Source organism: Stomoxys calcitrans, chromosome 5, assembly GCF_963082655.1.
Source record: "Stomoxys calcitrans chromosome 5, idStoCalc2.1, whole genome shotgun sequence".
NCBI lineage: Eukaryota > Metazoa > Arthropoda > Insecta > Diptera > Muscidae > Stomoxys > Stomoxys calcitrans.
Window position 1 is genome coordinate 28,658,356 of NC_081556.1, and position 18,455 is coordinate 28,676,810.

Genomic DNA, 18,455 nt, shown 5'->3' on the forward strand with positions numbered 1-18,455 from the left:
ATAAAAATTGATGCTTGTTAAGGCTCAAGAAGTCACATCGGGAGATCGGTTTATATGGGAGCGATATCTTAATCTTAACTGATGTGACCCATTTGCAATTCCTAACGACCTACATCGATCTTAAGTATCTGCGCAAAATTTCAAGCGGCTAGCTGTAGGCGTACGACCGTTATTGCGATTTCGACAGACTGACGGACAGACGTGCAAGGCTAAATCGACTCAGAATGTCGAGACGATCTTAGACGAATATTTCGAGGTGTTTCAAATGGATTGATTAGATTAGTATACCCCCATCCTGTGGTGGTAGGTATAAAAAAGCCATAGACAAATTCTAGCTCATGTTTCTTAGCAAATGTGGCCTGTGGACCTACTCTAGGGGAGCAGCTCATTATGGATGACTGTTAATAACTGTAACTTATGCAGCGCCCCGACAAAGATACTGCTTTTTTGACAAATTTCTGTTGTGCTTAGAATTCCATCTACTTGAAAACTAAATATTGCAAATATTTCAAAATCATTGGAGAAATTGACTTTTTGCCAAAGTATTCTATAACACTTTGAGTAAAGTCCGCTCAATTGACCTTCGAACTTCTTGAGTTGCCCACACAACTTCTTTCGCCCTGAAGGAAACATTTCTGATCAGATTTTTTGTCTGCCTTCATCATCCTCTACAGCAAGACTTTTACTTTCACATGAGCACCAAAGCAGACACCTTATCTTGGTGCCAGTGTGTTGTGATTTTAGTTTTTGGTATTGATAAGTTTTGGTCATTTGGCCGAGTCGTCGAAAAAGAAAATACAAGGACAAACCCCTAGAAAAGTGCACAAACTTTTACTAAACAAATGCCGTTGTCAATAAATATTATGCTGGCAATTTGTTTGGTATGAAATACTCACTCCCGCATGGCCTTAGGTTATGTTGTCGCTAATGTTGCAACCCACATTTCATCATCATCAGCTACGAGCGTCAGTGCTAGACCACCAAGTGGCAGCAATTGATAGAAAGTGATACCAACAATAACTAACGTGACTGTTTTTTTTCTTCCGCTATTCTTCTTCATCTTGTCTCTCCCCTTTATTATCATCATCAATATGGATTTTTCAAACAAAAATATTGATCACCAACGGCCGAGGCATCTCAAAACCATAATTCTTGGCAAGTCAGGTGGACACTGAGAAAAATTATGGATAAGGTTAGATTGAAATAAGCAAAACTGTGCTAAGTTGGGTCTGTGTCTAATCTTGGGAACCCATCACCACGGATTATGCTTAAAATTTACACTAAATTTAGTTGAAGGTCATAATTTCACTCTGCGCACCAAATTTCTGCTTAACCATGTAAAAATATATGCTTCAAAGAACCAAACGAGGATAATCGGGAAATTGGCTTATATGGGAGCTATATTAGGTTAAACACCGATTTAGATCGTACTTAGCACAGTTATTGGAGGTCGTAACAGGACACTACGTGCAAAATTTAAACCAAATCGGATAAAAATTGCGGCTTCCAGGGGACCAAGGTGGAAAATAGGTAGATCGGTTTGTATGGCAGCTTCATCAGATTATAATCCGATTTGTAGAGTACTTAGCACAGTTGTTCAAAACGGATAAAAATTGCGACTTCCAGGGGACAAAAATGTAAAATCAAGAGTTTCGGTTCGGAGCCGTAACACTGCGTGCAACATATTAGCCAAATCGGACAAAAACTATGGCTTCCAGGGGGTCAACATGTCAAATAGGGAGATCGTTTAGATGGGAGGTATCTTTAAATCTTAACCGATATGACCCATTGGCATTCACCGGCGACAAGTGTAAATAGGAAGTGTCTATGCAAAATTTCAAGAGGCAAGCTTTATGCGTTGGAACGCTATCGTGATTTTAAACGGATGGACGGACATGGCTAGATGGCTTCTTCTTCTTTTCTGCATAAGAACGCTCGTAGTGTAGGTGTCACTTTATGAGACTGAGAGCTACACTAATCTCCTTCTTATGTTTGATGAATTCGGATATTATTGATTAGAACCTTGGACAAACTATCTGGTCGGAATATTTTTCATGGCTGAAGACACGAACATCATGAGTATTCATTTCAACTCTACACGTCAACAGGACTGGATGGCATATCAACTGTTATGCTTCAGCAGACAGAATAGCAGAATGTTTGGTTTGTTTTATTCTAAAGAGTGAAAAGAAGGATACTCTCTGCAGAAGGATGAACTAGCTCTCTTCCTTTATTTTGAAGACTGTTAGACACAAATAAAAAACTCTTACTGCACTAGGTCGGCTTATGGTGCCCTTCATAACGTGGGTTTGAAAAAAAAAAGACCTTAATAAGACGAAATCCATAACCGACTCTGAGGTGTTTGTAAGGATGCCACCTATTGAAAGATAAACAATTAGAAGCTGCCCAACCGAACGTAGCACGCTCCATCATGAATCGCATTTGTCATGTTCTTTGCCCAAAGTCTCTTTATAGACAAACAAAGGATAATGGATAAGAATTGCTATATCAAGTTATGAACCGATTGGGGCCATACTTGATTTGACTGTTGGAGACCAAGGCCGGCCCGTACTTTGGATACCCACCACCTCGGGCATATATGTGAACCACCTTTCGTCATAGTCGGGTGAAAAATTCATAATTTTCGACACAGCAGCTATATCGAGTGGTCTAATTACATTGTTACAAATCATTGTTCAATTTTGTAGAACAAAATATTGGTCTTTTTGGTAGCTATATCCAAATATAGACCGATCTGAATCATATGGGACACGGATGTCGAAAAGCCTAACGTTAGTCACAAATTTTACTGAAACTGAATTATAAATGCACCTTTCTTGGCCCTATAGACTTTAAATCGAGAGATCGGTTTATATGGCAGATAAAGCCAAATCTGAACTGATCTGGGCCAAATTGAAGAGGGATGTCGGAGGGCCTTACACAACTCACTGTTCCAAATTTCGGCGACATCGGACAATAAATGAGCCTTTTAAGGGCCCAAAACCTTAACTCGAGAGATCGGTCTATATGGCAGCTATATCCAAATCTGGACCGATGTGGGTCAATTAGAAGAAGAGTATCGAAGGGCTTAACACAACTCACTGTCCCAAATTTCGGCAATATCGGACAATAAATGTGCATTTTATGGGCCCAAAACCCTAAATCGAGGGATCGGTCTATATGGCAGATATATCCAAATCTGAACCGATCTGGGCCAAATTGCAGAAAGATGTCGAAGGCCCTAACACAATTCACTGTCCCAAATTTTGGCTTAATCTGAAAATAAATGAGCCTTTTAAGGACCCAAAACCTTAACTCGAGAGATCGGTCTATATGGCAGCTATATCCAAATCTGGACCGATCTGGGTCAAATTGAAGAAGAGTATCGAAGGGCTTAACACAACTCACTGTCTAAAATTTCGGCGAAAGCGAACAATAAATGCGCCTTGTATGGGCCCAAGAACTTAAATCGAGAGATCGGTCTATATGGCAGCGGTCCAAATCTGGACCGATATGAGCTAAATTGCAGAAATATGTCGAGGGGCCAAACACAACTCACTGTTCCAAATTTCAGCAAAATCGTATAATCATTATGACTTTTCGGAGGTGGGTATAATCACTAGGGACTCAAGAAGTCAAGTTGCGAGATCGGTTTATATGGGAGCTACATCAGGGTATGAACCCATATAGACCATACCTGGGACAGTTATTGGAAGTCATGACAAAACACTACGTGCAAAATTTCAGCCAAATCGAATAAGAATTGCCCCCCCCAGGTGCTCATGGAGTCACGATCCGAGATCGGTTTATATGACAACTCTATCAGGTTTTGAATTGATTTGGACCATTCATGGCACAGGATTGCCTCCTCTAGAGGCTCAAGAAATCAATATCCAGAAATGGATTATATGGCAGCTATATCAGAACATGAGCCGATATAGTCCATTTACAATCCCAGCCGACTTACACTAATAGCAAGTTTTTGTCCAAAATTTCAAACGCTTTCGATAGACAGACAGACAGGGCCAAGTCGACTAAAAAAAACATTGCATGAGACTCAAAACTCTTGGTTATCAATGGGTTTCTCAGATCTTTTGAGAAAGAGTGTATCCAGGCTATTGCCTACATAGATGACGTGATCACTATTTAAAAAAAAGTTTTAAAATTTCTCTCTACTAATAATAGCCTTGTTCAGCATGCACTTCGAAGCTGACTGAATGTGGGAAGGGTAATGAGATTGGCATAAGCAATTGGAAAGGTGGAGATGGTACTGTACAAAAGAATTTATGAATCAGTGATCGCTCGCTTGTATAGAAGATATTTTGCCCCATCTAGGACATTGAATGGTAGAGGTGAACTGAATTGGTACGATGTAGCAAAATATCGGAGAGCTAGATAAGACGGACTGTGACCATTTAAACACTGCCACAATTATATGTCCTTATGTGTCTCATGGTTATCAATGGGATTCCCATGTACTTTGAAGAAGAGAGAGTGAAAGTTGTTTCCTATGTCGTTGCCTTTCTCGTTCTCGTGTGTGGTGGGTTTTTTCTCTACTAATACGAACTTAGCTTTAGGTGCACTTATAACCCTCCAAACATTTGGAAGTGACTTTCTCACTCCCTCGCAGAATAGTCACTTTTTAGGTCCTTTTGTATGATAGTTTGTAGAAATTTCAAGATTTACAACAACAAAATGCATTACTGTCGAAATTCTGTCATTCATGTTTCGCTAATTAGTTTCTCATAATCAACTGTTATTGCTACAAATTTAAAAATAGATTTTTTGTTATTGTTTTGGACGCTAACTCAAAAAACCCCAAACAAGAGAATGTATGTTAACTTAGCCTTCTGTAATGAAGAAAGGCTGGTAGCACAGAGGGATAGCATACGCCTCACAATCGTAAGGTTGGCTGTTCAAATCCCAGTCAGGGAAAATCATTGCAAAGAAAATCTTCGATTATTAATCTTGATTTGGAAAAGAAATAAATTTGAAAGAGAAATAAAAATAAGCCTCACTCTAAAAGGTAAAAAAAGACATTTGGCAAATAAATTTTTATTTTTATAAATGACGTTGATAATCGAATTTTACACTTTTTTTAGTCCCTATTTAGTCACTCATAGGTATATATCGCCAAGTGGCACGTTTTCTCCCGTACCGAGACACTAATTAGAGTAAAAAATGATATCGCCTGAGATTGTTTTCAACTTCCTTGAGTGCAGATTTAGTGACTCGCACGATAGAAAATGTTTGGAGGGAACAGTGATAAAAAAACTAAATTGTGTTTGTATTGGTATCTTCTACAAGTGCTGAACATCAACAGGGTGAATGGCTTTGTTGAATGACAACAATGAGCCAACCGAACGAATTCACACGAAGATGCTTACGCTGTCCGAGTGTGTTTGTTTGTTTTACTTATGCTCGCGAGCATAGGTATTTATGTGTGGTTGTGTGTTGTTGCCCATCTACGATTTAAAAGGTGGTTAAGATGGGCGTGGCATTAACTCTAGCATGATTTAACTGGAACTATCTGCCAAAAGCGGAAAATTATGAATTGAAAGGACACAGGCGTAAACCTCGACCAGAGATTGATGTGAATAAGGAACGTTAAGGAGAGGATCAAGAAGAGCATCACTCTGTTCCTATTGTTAATCGAACGGTATGAGCTGGAAGGTAAGATTGAGAGTCTGGTCTGCCATAAAGGACTATGGATGGAATAAAAGACTCCGCAGGATATTAAAGAAGGATCCGGGCACCACGGTAGTTCTGATACCGGGAGAGAGGAGGCGATACCAAAGAGGTCCACTTTATATTGGGTTGCCCAAAAAGTAATTGCGGATTCTTTAAAAGAAAATGCATTTTTAATAAAACTTAGAATGAACTTTAATCAAATATACTTTTTTACGCAACCCAATACTATATTTTGTCCGAAGCCTTTACACACGTTTCTAGTAGGCCGATCCAGGATGGCGTGGAGCTGGCGCTATCCCAAGGGGTTTAATATAAAGGGCTAAGACTGACTATAGTTTGGTAAGAATAAAGAACTTCGGGAAGAGTGTCTAAAGCGAATGTTCTCTAAAGCAATCGTTAGGCGAAAGGCTGGGTTCGATACCACTTACTTTGGTGATTGGTTGATGTGATTCCCCACCTATTTTCCTTATTGGTAACTGGGGTGACCTCAAGAGTTATGGTATGTGGGTGCTGTGACATACCATACCGTGCCATGTGTTGATATCAGAAACGAGTAGTAATGCCTCACCGGATGCGCTTACTACCATAGGCTACGATCTGAAATATTTTCACTTATACGTTAAGTGTGTAGCAGTAAGAATTTTCCTGGGACCTGCCGGTAACAAAGATCTTCCTCTTATCAGGCTCTCTACGGCAATTGGGAATGAGGTCATCTTACCACAGAGGGTTGTTGTTGTTGTAGCGATATTTGCATGTTGAGGTAGCGATCATCGTCAAGCTCTAATAGTCGAGCAAGCTCGTTTCATAGAACCTATCGCTTCCGAACGTGATGGTCATTGATTGTTTAAAGGCGCCAATAGCTCGCCTTGTCATATTGAGCATCATAGGCACTGAGTATTTAAGCAAGAGTCCGGGTCCCACACTATGTCAGACTCTCTATTCTATACCGCTGAAAGTCCGCGACTGCAATTACGGATGGTGGAACCGAGCGATTTCGGATGGTGGAATACTCCATACGGAGTAACTACTCAGTATGGAGTATTCCACCATCCGAAATCGCTTCTCGTGATAACGATGCACACCACAGTGATTGGAACTCAAAGTTCCAGCTAGTGTGGAAGGATAATTGGGCCGGGTGGCACCCCGCCATTTATCTAAACCCTCGATATTTATGGACGGGTTTGGGACTATAACTGCAAGTGAAGTCTTGTGCAGTATGGGCAGCGCGAAGTACAAATTTTCCAAGGTGGTGATTCTTGGTTTATTGCTTGGGCGCCGAACACCCGTAAAGAGTAACTTTATCTGGTGGAACTTTGCTGTTATCTTTGCAAATTGCAAAATTACCCATAAAAACTCTATTGAGAAACATAGGCAAACTTCTCATACATCAATGAGAGCTGTTCGATTCAAGTTGAAGCTCAATGATAAGGAACTTCCTTTTATAACCAAATCCGAACGGCGTGTGACACCTCTTTGGGAAGAAAAGTTTACGTTACATTGCAAATTATCAAATTTTGCCCATGAACATTCCACTAAGGAATAGGGGCAAACTTTTCACATATCAGTCCGATTCAAGTTTAGGCTCAATGATAAGCCGAGTCCGAACGGCATGCCGCTGTGTGACACCACTTTGGGGAGAAGTTTTACATGGCATAGTACCTCATAAATGTTGCCAGCATTAGGAGGGGAAAACCAATGCTGAAAATTTTTTTTGATGGTCTCGCCATCATTACATAGTGCCCCAAAAAAACCAACGATGTGCGATTCAAGTTTAAGCTCAATGATAAGGGGCCTCCTTTTATAGCCAAGTCTGAACGGCGTACCACAGAGCGACACCTCTTTGGTGAGAAGTTTTTTTAACATGGCAAAGTATCTCACAAATGTCGCCAGCATTAAGAGGGGATAACCACCGCTGACATTTTTATTCTGATATTTTCGCCAGGATCTGGCTTTCATCAGGACCTACAATATATACGGACTGGTCTAGACTGCAGGGGGCACTGAGGCAAGGCTTATCATTAAGTGGTTGAAAATTTTGTTGATATATTGACTCATAGACGTGTGTAACGTCCAAGTAAGACTCTCCTGTCTGCGGAGAGTCTTACCTGCAGACTTACGAAGGCCACAATTTCCACCCGTACCTTTCGGTGGATGGCGAAAATCTCGAGACTGTACGTGTATGCTTACGAAGGCCAATGGTGCGCAACGTGTTCATTGGGAGTCTTGTGCTGGGTGCCGCGCTATCCGAAGATTGTTCAGAAAAGTTTGATGACAAGCTAGCCAAAATTGTGTCACAAATGGCATGGTTACATATCTCAACAAGGAAGCCACAGTAGCGCAGAAGTTTGCATGTCCGCTTATGACGCTGAACGCCTAGGTTAGTATCCTGGCGAGAACATTAGAAACAATTAAAAGCGTGCTAAGTTCGGCCGGGCCGAATCTTATATACCCTCCACCATGGATCGCATTTGTCAAGTTCTTTTCCCGGCATCTCTTCTTAGGCAAAAAAGGATATAAGAAAAGAGTTGCTCTGCTATTAAAACGATATTAAGATATGGTCCGGTTCGGACCACAATTAAATTATATGTTGGAGACCTGTGTAAAATTTCAGCCAATTCGTATAAGAATTGCGCCCATTGGGACTTACGAAGTAAAATAGAGAGAACGATTTATATGGGATCTGTATCGGGCTATAGACCGATTCAGACCACAATAAACACGTTTGTTGATGGTCATGAGAGGATTCGTCGTACAAAATTTCAGGCATTTCGGATAAAAATTGCGACCTCTAGGGGTCAAGAAGTCAAGATCCCAGATCGGTTTATATGGCAGCCATATCAGGTTATGAACCGATTTGAACCTTATTTGACACAGTTGTTGAAAGTAAAAATAAAATACGTCATGCAAAATTTCAGCCAAATCGGATAGGAATTGCGCCCTCTAGAAGCTCAAGAAGCCAAATCCCCAGATCTGTTTACATGACAGCTATATAAGGTTATGGATCGATTTCAACCATACTTAGCACAGTTGTTGAATATCATAACGAAATACTTCGTGAAAAATTCATTCAAATCGGATAAGAATTGTGCCCTCTAGAGGCTCAAGAAGTCAAGACCCAAGATCGGTTTATATGGCAGCTATATCAGGTTATGGACCGATTTGAACCATACTTGGCACAGTTGTTGGGTATCATAACAAAACACGTCGTGCGAAATTCCATTCTAATCGGATAAGAATTGCGCCCTCTAGAGGCTCAAGAAGTCAAGACCCAAGATCGGTTTGTATGACAGCTATATCAGGTTATAGACCGATTTCATCCATACTTAGCACAGTTGTTGAATATCATAACAAAACACTTCGTGCAAAATTTCATTCCAATCGGATATGAATTGCGCACTGTAGAGGCTCAAGAAGTCAAGACCCAAGATCGGTTTATATGGCAGCTATATCAGGTTATGGACCGATTTGAACTATACTCGGCACAGTTGTTGGATATCATAGCAAAACACGTCGTGTAAAATTTCATTCCAATCGGATATGAATTGCGCACTCTAGAGGCTTAAGAAGTCAAGACCCAAGATCGGTTTATATGGCAGCTATATCAAAACATGGACCGATATGGCCCATTTACAATACCAACCGACCTACACTAATAAGAAGTATTTGTGCAAAATTTCAAGCGGCTAGCTTTACTCCTTCGGAAGTTAGCGTGCTTTCGACAGACAGACGGACGGACGGACGGACAGACGGACGGACGGACATGGCTAGATCGACATAAAATGTCGCGACGATCAAGAATGGGGTCTCAGACGAATATTTCGAGTAGTTACAAACAGAATGACGAAATTAGTATACCCCCCATCTTATGGTGGAGGGTATAAAAATGTGGCCACACAAGCAGAGAGACAGACAGACGGGCAGACAAACAGACAGACAGGTAGATAGACAAACATACGGACAGACAGAGTGACAAACGTACAGACGAAGAGAGTAGGGCTAAGCTCAGGGTACTACCGTGGTCAGCAGGTGGCGGATGACTAAATGGCCTTCATATATGAATGTAACCTCGAAGAATAAACGGAAGGAAGGCCACAGCGCAGAGGTTATCATGTCCGCCTATGACGCTGAACGCCTGGGTTCGAATCTTGACGAGACTATCATAAAATTTTCAGCGGTGCTTATCCCCTTCTAATGCTGACTGTGAGGTACTTTGCCATGTACAAACTTCTCTCCAAAATGGTGCCGCCGTTCGGACTAGGCTATGAAAGGGAAGCCCATTACCATTGAGCTTAAAATTGGTTCGGACAGAAATCATTGATATGTGGGAGTTTGCCCTAATTCCATAATGGAATGCTCATGGGCAATTTTCCAATGACATGCTACTGAATTATCGAGACCGCAGGCTTGCACTGGTGAATATTTTGGCAGAGTAATTTGGTAGAAGCATTTTTTAAGAAGGTAGAAGGTGCCGGTGTTGGGGCTAAGGACATCAGACATCCTGGAGCTAAGGACACCTGACATCAGACTGCTAATAGGGGTTTTAATGGACCATTTCAAAGTCAGATTGCTATTAAAGGACTTAATTCAGGAAAAGCAAAACTCTGCGGGGGGTTTGGTGGCAGGTAAGCTGTTTAGTATCATATCTTACTATGAACGTTAGGTTTCAGAGTGAATCAGATAGCAATCAACTAACTTCTCGTACAAATATATGCTATTTAGAGAGATTCATATCCTGCAATCATATATCTGTTAGGCTGAAAATTTTATCCATATATACTAGAAAAACATTTTTTTTTGCCAGTGTATGATGACAAGTGCACAACATCATCTTTGCTTTGGCCCAAGCTATGGTTGCATATGGCCAAGGCAAAAGTTGCTTCATTCTATTTGATGAACGTGTCCTTTTGTGTTTAGATTTTCTTTTTTGAAGCGGTTGTTAGGATGTGGAGTGAAAATGGGGCAGGTTGAATGATGCAAAAATGAAACTCTATGGCATGAAATCACAAAACGTTTTATTGTCATTTTTGTTTGTTAGTCCTGACAGTTCTTGCCCGGCCATAGTGGTTTTGTGTGTGGGCGCCACCAACACTATGTCACCAGCAAACCAACATCAATGGTTTCATTCCCTATTTGCCACATTCATCGTGTGACTACGTGTCCTCTGGCACGGTGGAAGTGTTGCTGCTTGGCTCGCTTGCTTTTCGATATTTGCTATCTATTGTCTGTTGACTTTTCTATTTTTTGTGGTATTTGTTGCTGGGGAAGTGATATTCCTTTTGCTGTGAGGACTTTACCTATCACACTTTTTTGAAGAGGGTCTAGTGGGTGGGGGAGGAGGATACTTTTTTTTATATACATATATTGCCTCAAATAAATACAAATGAATTTTAGATATGTTATAAATGAGCCGGAAAGAGTAGACATTTTTTTTTTATTGAGGAAGTGTGCTGGCATTGAGTCAAAAGATTTCGAAAAAATGGCAATTTCATGAGAAATGGGTAGAAAAATTAATCTGTATTAGGGCTATGGGGGCGACGCAGGAGTTTTTTTATAGCCAACACCATGGGAAGGAATTTTGTTATTTCGCTTGCAATACATCGAAATTTCACAATCTCCCATTTTGAGCTTACAAACTGTTTAAGGTTTGTTGATGGTTCTAAGATTCTAAGAGAAATGGGAGATGTCCGTCCGTCTATGCGTCCATCCGTGTGTCGCGGCCAAGAAGTTTTTCTGCCTGTCCTTCTAACTGTGTCTGCTGTTTGTCTGTCCGTACGTCCACCTGTTCATTCGTGTATCCGTCTGTCCGCCCATCTGTGTCTGTATGTCCTTTTGACTGTAGGTCTGTCCGACCATCCACCTGACAGCCTATCCTTCCGCCCACTTGTTCATCCGTTTGTCCGTCTGACCGTCCATCTCTGTCTGGCTGTCTGTTCTGTATGTCGGCTTGTCCGTCCGTCCACGTGTCAGCCCATTCGTTCGTTCACCTTTCAGCCCATCCGTCCGTCCACTTATTCATCAAAGTGTCTGTCTTACTGTCCATCAGTCCTTTTGGCTGTCGGTCTGCCCGTCCACTCACCTGTGCCTGCTGTCGGTTATAACATTCGTCTATGCGTGTGTCAGCCTGGATGTGTGTCTGTCTATCTGTCCACCTGTGTCTGCTGTCGGTTTGTCCGTCCGTCTATGCGCCCATAAGTGTGTCGGCCAGGATGTCTGTCCATCCATCTGTGTCTGCTGTCAGTATATCAGTCCGTCCACCTGTTCATCCGTGTATCCGTCTGTCCGTCCATCTGTGTCTGTCTGTCCTTTTGGATGTCGGTCTGTCCGACCATCCACCTGACAGCCTATCCTTCCGTCCACATGTTATTCCGTTTGTCCGTCTGTCCGTCCATATGTATCTGTCTGTCCTTTTGGCTGTCGGTCAGTCCGACCATCCACCTGACAGCCTATCTTTCCATCCACATTTTCATCCATTTGTCCGTCTGTCTGTCTGTCTTTTTGTATGTCGTTATGTCCGTCCGTCCACGTGTCAGCCCATTCGTTCTTTCACCTTTCAGACCATCCGTCCGTCCACTTATTCATCAGTGTGTCCGTCTTTCCGTCCATCAGTCCTTTTGACTGTCGGTCTGCCTCTCCACCCACGTTTGACTGCTGTCGGTTAGTCCGTCTGTCCATCTATCTGTGTCTGCTGTCAGTCTATCAGTCCGTCCACCTGTTCATCCGTGTGTTCGTCGGTCCGTCCATCTGTCCTTTTGGTTGTCGGTCTGTCCGTCTATCCACCTGTCAGCCCATCCGTAAGTCCACTTGTTCATCCGTTTGTCCGTCTATCTGTGTCTTTCTGTCCTTTTGGCCATCGGTCTTTCCGTCCCTCCACCTTTCACCCCATTTGTTTGTCCAGCTTTCATCCCATCCGTCCGTCCACCTATTAACTCAATTTAATGCGCCACGTTTCCTCAATAACAAGATTTTGATATCTGATAAGGAAGATAAGGAAGTGTCACATTCAGGAGCGTACTGAGAAGGCAGACAGATATTGGGTACTATGTAGATGGGCCGCAAGCTCGAAATGGGGCCCAATTCCGAGGATAGTCCACTGGCTCTACAGGAGCATGATTAGACCAATTTTTACATACGCCTCATTATGTGGTGGACTGCTATGGAGAAAAAGTGCCTCATAAGGACCATACCACGGGTTCAGAGATCATGTTGTCTTGGCATAGGCACAGCGATGAGGACCACACCACCTAGGGCACTATTTTAGATATAGAGCCCGAATTCGAGGATAGTCCACTGGCTCTACAGGAGCGTGATTGGACCAATACTTACATACGCTTCATTATGTGGTGGACTGCTTTGGAGAAAAAGTGCAACATAAGGACCATACAACAGGTTCAGAGAATATGTTGTCTTGGCATAGGCGGAGCGATGAGGACCACGCCCACTAGGACACTGAAGACCATTCTTGATATCCGACCCATTGACAAACAGATTTAGTGTGAGGCAGCCATTGCGACTATGAGACTTAAGGCGATGGGAGAATGGATTGAGGATGGGAGCAGATCATGCCATCTCGGTATAATCGAGACGATGATAGGGAACCTGGAAGGAAGGGAAGGCTACCGCTCGGATACCTGAGATGAACCTTGAGGTTGAGTGAAAGGCACTGCTGCCAGCGGCACACTCTGGGATTGACGGAACCCTAGTACTGCCATCTGTAAGATCAATTTACATGGATGGATCGAAGCTAGAGGACAGAGTGGGCGTCTACATTGAGAACTCAGGGGCTGAGCTCTGTTTTAGACTGCTCGACCATAATTGGGTCCTGCAGGCGGAGATCCGGGCGATCACGGAATGCGTGAAATGGTGTAGAGCTAACGCGAGGACGTAGAGTGTGAACATCTTTACGGACAGTAAAATTGCCATAAGGGCAATAACAACCATGAGGGTAAGCTCACGAACAGTCTTGGAGAGCAAGTAGGAGATTAACGCCTTCTCTGAGGATGATGGCACGATCCGCATCGTTTGGGTGCCGGCCCCTAACGGTGTAGGGAGGAATGGAAGGGCAGATTATTTGGCGGTGAAGGCCACAGCACTACCGTCAATAAACTTGGTTAACCCGTGGCGTTGTTGTTGTTGTAGTAGCAGTGTGTGGTACAATGAGGCGGCAGCCCTTGCCGATGAAGGAATTCAATAGGTCAATCCGGTACATACAACCGGCTGCCATGGGATTGATCCCGTGGCGTGTTCGACGAATGCTCATTCAATCCTGTGGAACAGCGAAACGGTCGGTAGGACTGCAAAAATTCTATGGGGGGATCCAGATTGTTAGAACACGAGGCTTACAGTAAGGAAGTGAGTAAGAGGTAAGTATAGCTATTAATATCATAGCGGGACATATAGGACTACAAGCTCACTTATATGAAATCGGTGCGGCAAGTGATAGCATGTGTTGGGCATGCGGGGAAGATGATGAGACGTTGGAGCATTTCCTTTGTCATTACCCGGCTTTCGCGTGCAACAGACACCGGTACTTAGGTGGGGACACTGTACTAGACATGAACCAACTGAGGGGAGTGACATAGAAAACTGTCAAGGATTTTGTAAGTAGCACGGAATTCCGCACAACAAGCCGATTACTGGCTTAGGTGTATGTCCATAGTGGCATGGGGTGGATTAACATTTGCACCCTCTTTTCAACATAACCTTACCTAACCTATTAGGCCATCCGCCCGTCTGTCCGTTTTTCCGTCCAACCGGCTGTCTGCTTGTCCGTTCGTCCGATTGTCTATTGTCCGTCCGCCCGTTTGTCTGTCTGTCAGCCTATGTGTCCGTCCATCTGTTTGACTGTCCGTCCTTCGGTTGGTTATTATCACTTTTCACAAAAATTTATTTAATACCCTGAATTCCACTGGAGTAGTTAAAAATCCTCTTTTTGCATGCCAAAGTACGACCCCTCTGGGTTTTTTTGTCTATATTCTTTTGTTGCACAAATCAGGCCTCAATGATTACTCTAAACATCATGTGATTGAGAAACATCAGTGGCGAAAAAAATCCTTTTTCCAGTGGTTTGTGTAACAATTCCCCTTTATTGGCAAACCTTTAACATTTCAATACACATTTTCACAGTTTACGCTTTGGTCCTTTCCTCTTTCGTGGCATTTTTTGTTTGCAATCCCTAACCAATCCATCTACCAACTCTAAAGACTGCTAAGAAGTTATTTATGTGTTTATTAATGGCTTTCCTCTGCATGCTTCATCACCCCAAAAAAGGGATAATCTTTGAAGAGGGAGCATGAAATAATGAATCCTAAACGGAAATGTCCTTCGATTTTCATTTGGTTCATTGTTATCCAATGTCAATGTTCATTGCCTTCGATTGCTTTGCACAATTATTACTGTGTTGTGCCTTTTGCTCTCCATTTTGAGCGTTTTGGGGATTTTATTAAATGAACTGTGTGATAGATTTTGTGATAATAATGCTGCGGTTAGATGTTGTCGTTTCCGCTCTAAGCACTTTATAAAAGGAGAGAGAAGGAAAAGGATTTAAAGGAATTTATATGATAGACATGTGAGGAATCTTAAAAATTTATAAGAATTGTTATTGGAGAATTTCTTTGATAATTTACCACGGCTTAGAAGGTTATGGGAAATGATGAAGCTTTTTGGTGGTATGATAGATTTTTGGTGGTATGGGGCCTTTTTATGTGGTTAGCAGTTCGCCTGTCACTCTAAACGGCTAAGTTCGAAACTTGACGAGAGCATTAAAAACATGTTGGAAAGTGGTAATTGTCAGATTAAGAAATATATTTTAATATGCTGGCAGTGCAAGCCGAAAATACAGCTAATATTGGAAACATGCGTGGTGTAAACGAGTCAGTAAAATTAGTAAAAGAGTGATAAGTTCGACCGGGCCGAATCTTGTATACCCTCCCTCATGGATCACATTTGTCATGTTCTATGACTATTTAAAATAGAAAAACATCAGTCATTGAAAAACACCACCTCGAAAAATTCAAGCAAATAGAGTAATAATTGCTCCCTCCAGAGGTTTAAAAAGTCAAACTTGGAGATCGGTTTATATGGCCAGCTATATTTGGTTATATACCGATTTAGACCATCCTTGCAATAGTTCTTCGAAGTCATACCAAAACGACATATGCAAAATTTCGACCATATTGAATAAGAAATGAGCCCCCTAGAAGTGCAAGAAATCTAATCGGGAGATCGGTTTATATGGCCGCTATATCAGGATATACACTGATTAAGACCACACTTGACACACTTGTTGGAAGTCAAAATAAAACACTTCGTTCAAAATTTCGGCCAAGCCGGATAAGATTTGCGCCCTCTAGAAGTTCAAGAGGTCAAGTCCCAAGATAGGTTTATATTGTGATTATATCAGGTTATGGACTGAATAAACCTATACTTGGCGTAGTTGTTGGGAGTCATACCAGCCAAATCGGATAAGAATTGCGCCCTCTAGAAGCTTTAGAAGTCAAGACCCAAGGTCGGTTTATATGGCAGCTATATAAGGTTAACAACCGATTTAGACCATACTTGGCATACTTGTTGGAAGTGATGCCAAAACACTTCGTGGGAAATTTCAGCCAAATCGGATAAGAATTGCGCTCTCTATAAACTCGAGAAGTCAAAACCCAAGATCGGTTTATATGGCAGCTATATCAAAAGATAGACCGATTTGAACCATACTCGGCACATTTGTTGAATATCATAACAAAACATGTCGTACAAAATTTCATTCAAATCGGATAAGAATTGCGCACTCTAGAGGCTCAAGAGGTCACGACCCAAGATTGGTTTTTATGGCAGCTATATCAGGTTATGGATCGATTTAAACCATACTCGGCACAGTTGTTGAATGTCATAACAAAACACGTCGTGCAAAATTTCAGCCAAATCGGATAAGAATTGCGCTCTCTAGAAACTCGAGAAGTCAAGACCCAAGATCGGTTTGCATGGAGGCTATATCAAAACATGGACCGATTTGGCCCATTTACAATCCCGACCGACCTGCACTAATAAAAAGTATTTGTGAACATATTTCAAGCGGCTACATCGACTTAAAATGTCATGACGATCAAGAATATATATATTGGGTTGCCCATAAAGTAATTGCGGATTTTTCATATAGTCGGCGTTGACAAATTTTTTCACAGCTTGTGACTCTGTAATGGCATTCTTTCTTCTGCCAGTTATCAGCTGTTACTTTTAGCTATTTTAGTGGAAAAAAAGTATATTTGATTAAAGTTCATTCTAAGTTTTATTAAAAATGCATTTACTTTCTTTTAAAAAATCCGCAATTACTTTTTGGGCAACCAATATTTTATGGGGTCTTAGACGCATATTTCGAGGTTTTACAAACGGAATGACGAAATGGGAATACCTCGCATCCTGTGGTGGAGGGTATAACAAGTGAATATCGACAATATAAGGCCAACGGCAATTTATGTTAAGAAAGGTAGTGAGGAATTTTCAGCTCCGAACGACCAGCAACCGTTGACAATTTCCTGTTCAGCTGCGAACCATTTAAAACCCCGCCGAAACACACGCAGGGATTATCTACAGCCCCACCCCTTGAGACCGTTCTGGTCTCACTCAAAAACGCCAATTGAGCTGGCCCTGATTTTCTGCTGCTGAACTGTTGCGGTGTGGGGCACACCCCTTAGCCCAAGTGATTACCTCAATAATCAGAGAGGCCTGGTATACAAACGCTGTCCCCTCGGATTGGAAGAAGGGGATCATGGTCACAATCCCAAAGAAGGGTGACCAGTGCGAAAGCTGGAGGGGGATTACATGGTTAAAAGCAATAAATAAAATGATGGCTAGTTTCCGTCTGCTGCGTATTTCACATGAACTTGAGAGCATTTTGAGGAAGGAACAGGCAGGTTTATGGGCCAGGACGTTCTTGTGCCGGCTACAGTAACTCATTGAACAACCTGCAGAACTTGGGTTAGGTTTAAGTGATAGTCTGCTATCAGACTCACTTAGACGTTTTCGTCCATTGTGATAGCTCAGGAACAGAAGAAGGAAGATTGCATTAAAAGTCCCTATAACTTGCGAATGTTCATATCCGCTAAATCGGATAGGTTCTCAAAGAAATGAGAACCTAAAGTGGAACTCTTTCTAACTGCTAGTGCGGGACACACACACACACAGAAGGTGTTCTATCTTTTCTTTTCTCTTCTTTTTCCCTACAGCTTCTGCAAAAGTCGTTACTGACAACCTTCAGTCTGTCAGCATGTTTTCCGATTAGACAGTGACCTGTCATGACGGACACAATGACTGTGACGTCTGTTCTTGATCAGCGTAAAAATCTTAGACGATCCAGACATGTCCGTCCGTCTGTCTGTTGAAATCACGCTACAGTCTTCAAAAATAGAGATATTGAGCTGAAACTTTGCACAAGTTCTTTTTTTGTCCATAAGCAGGTTAAGTTCGAAGATGGCCTATATCGGAATATATCTTGATATAGCCCCCATATGGACCGATCCTCTGATTTAGGGTCTTAGACCCATAAACGCCACATTTATTATCCGATTTTGCTGAAATTCAGGACAGTGAGTTGTGTTAGGCCCTTTGACATCCTTCGTCAAATTGCCCCAGATCGGGTCAGATTTGGATATAGCTGACATATAGACCGATCTTCCGATTGAGGGTCTTAGACCCATAAAAGCCACATTTATTACCCGATTTTACTGAAATTTGGGACAGTGAGTTGTGTTATACCCTTTGACATTCTTCTTCAA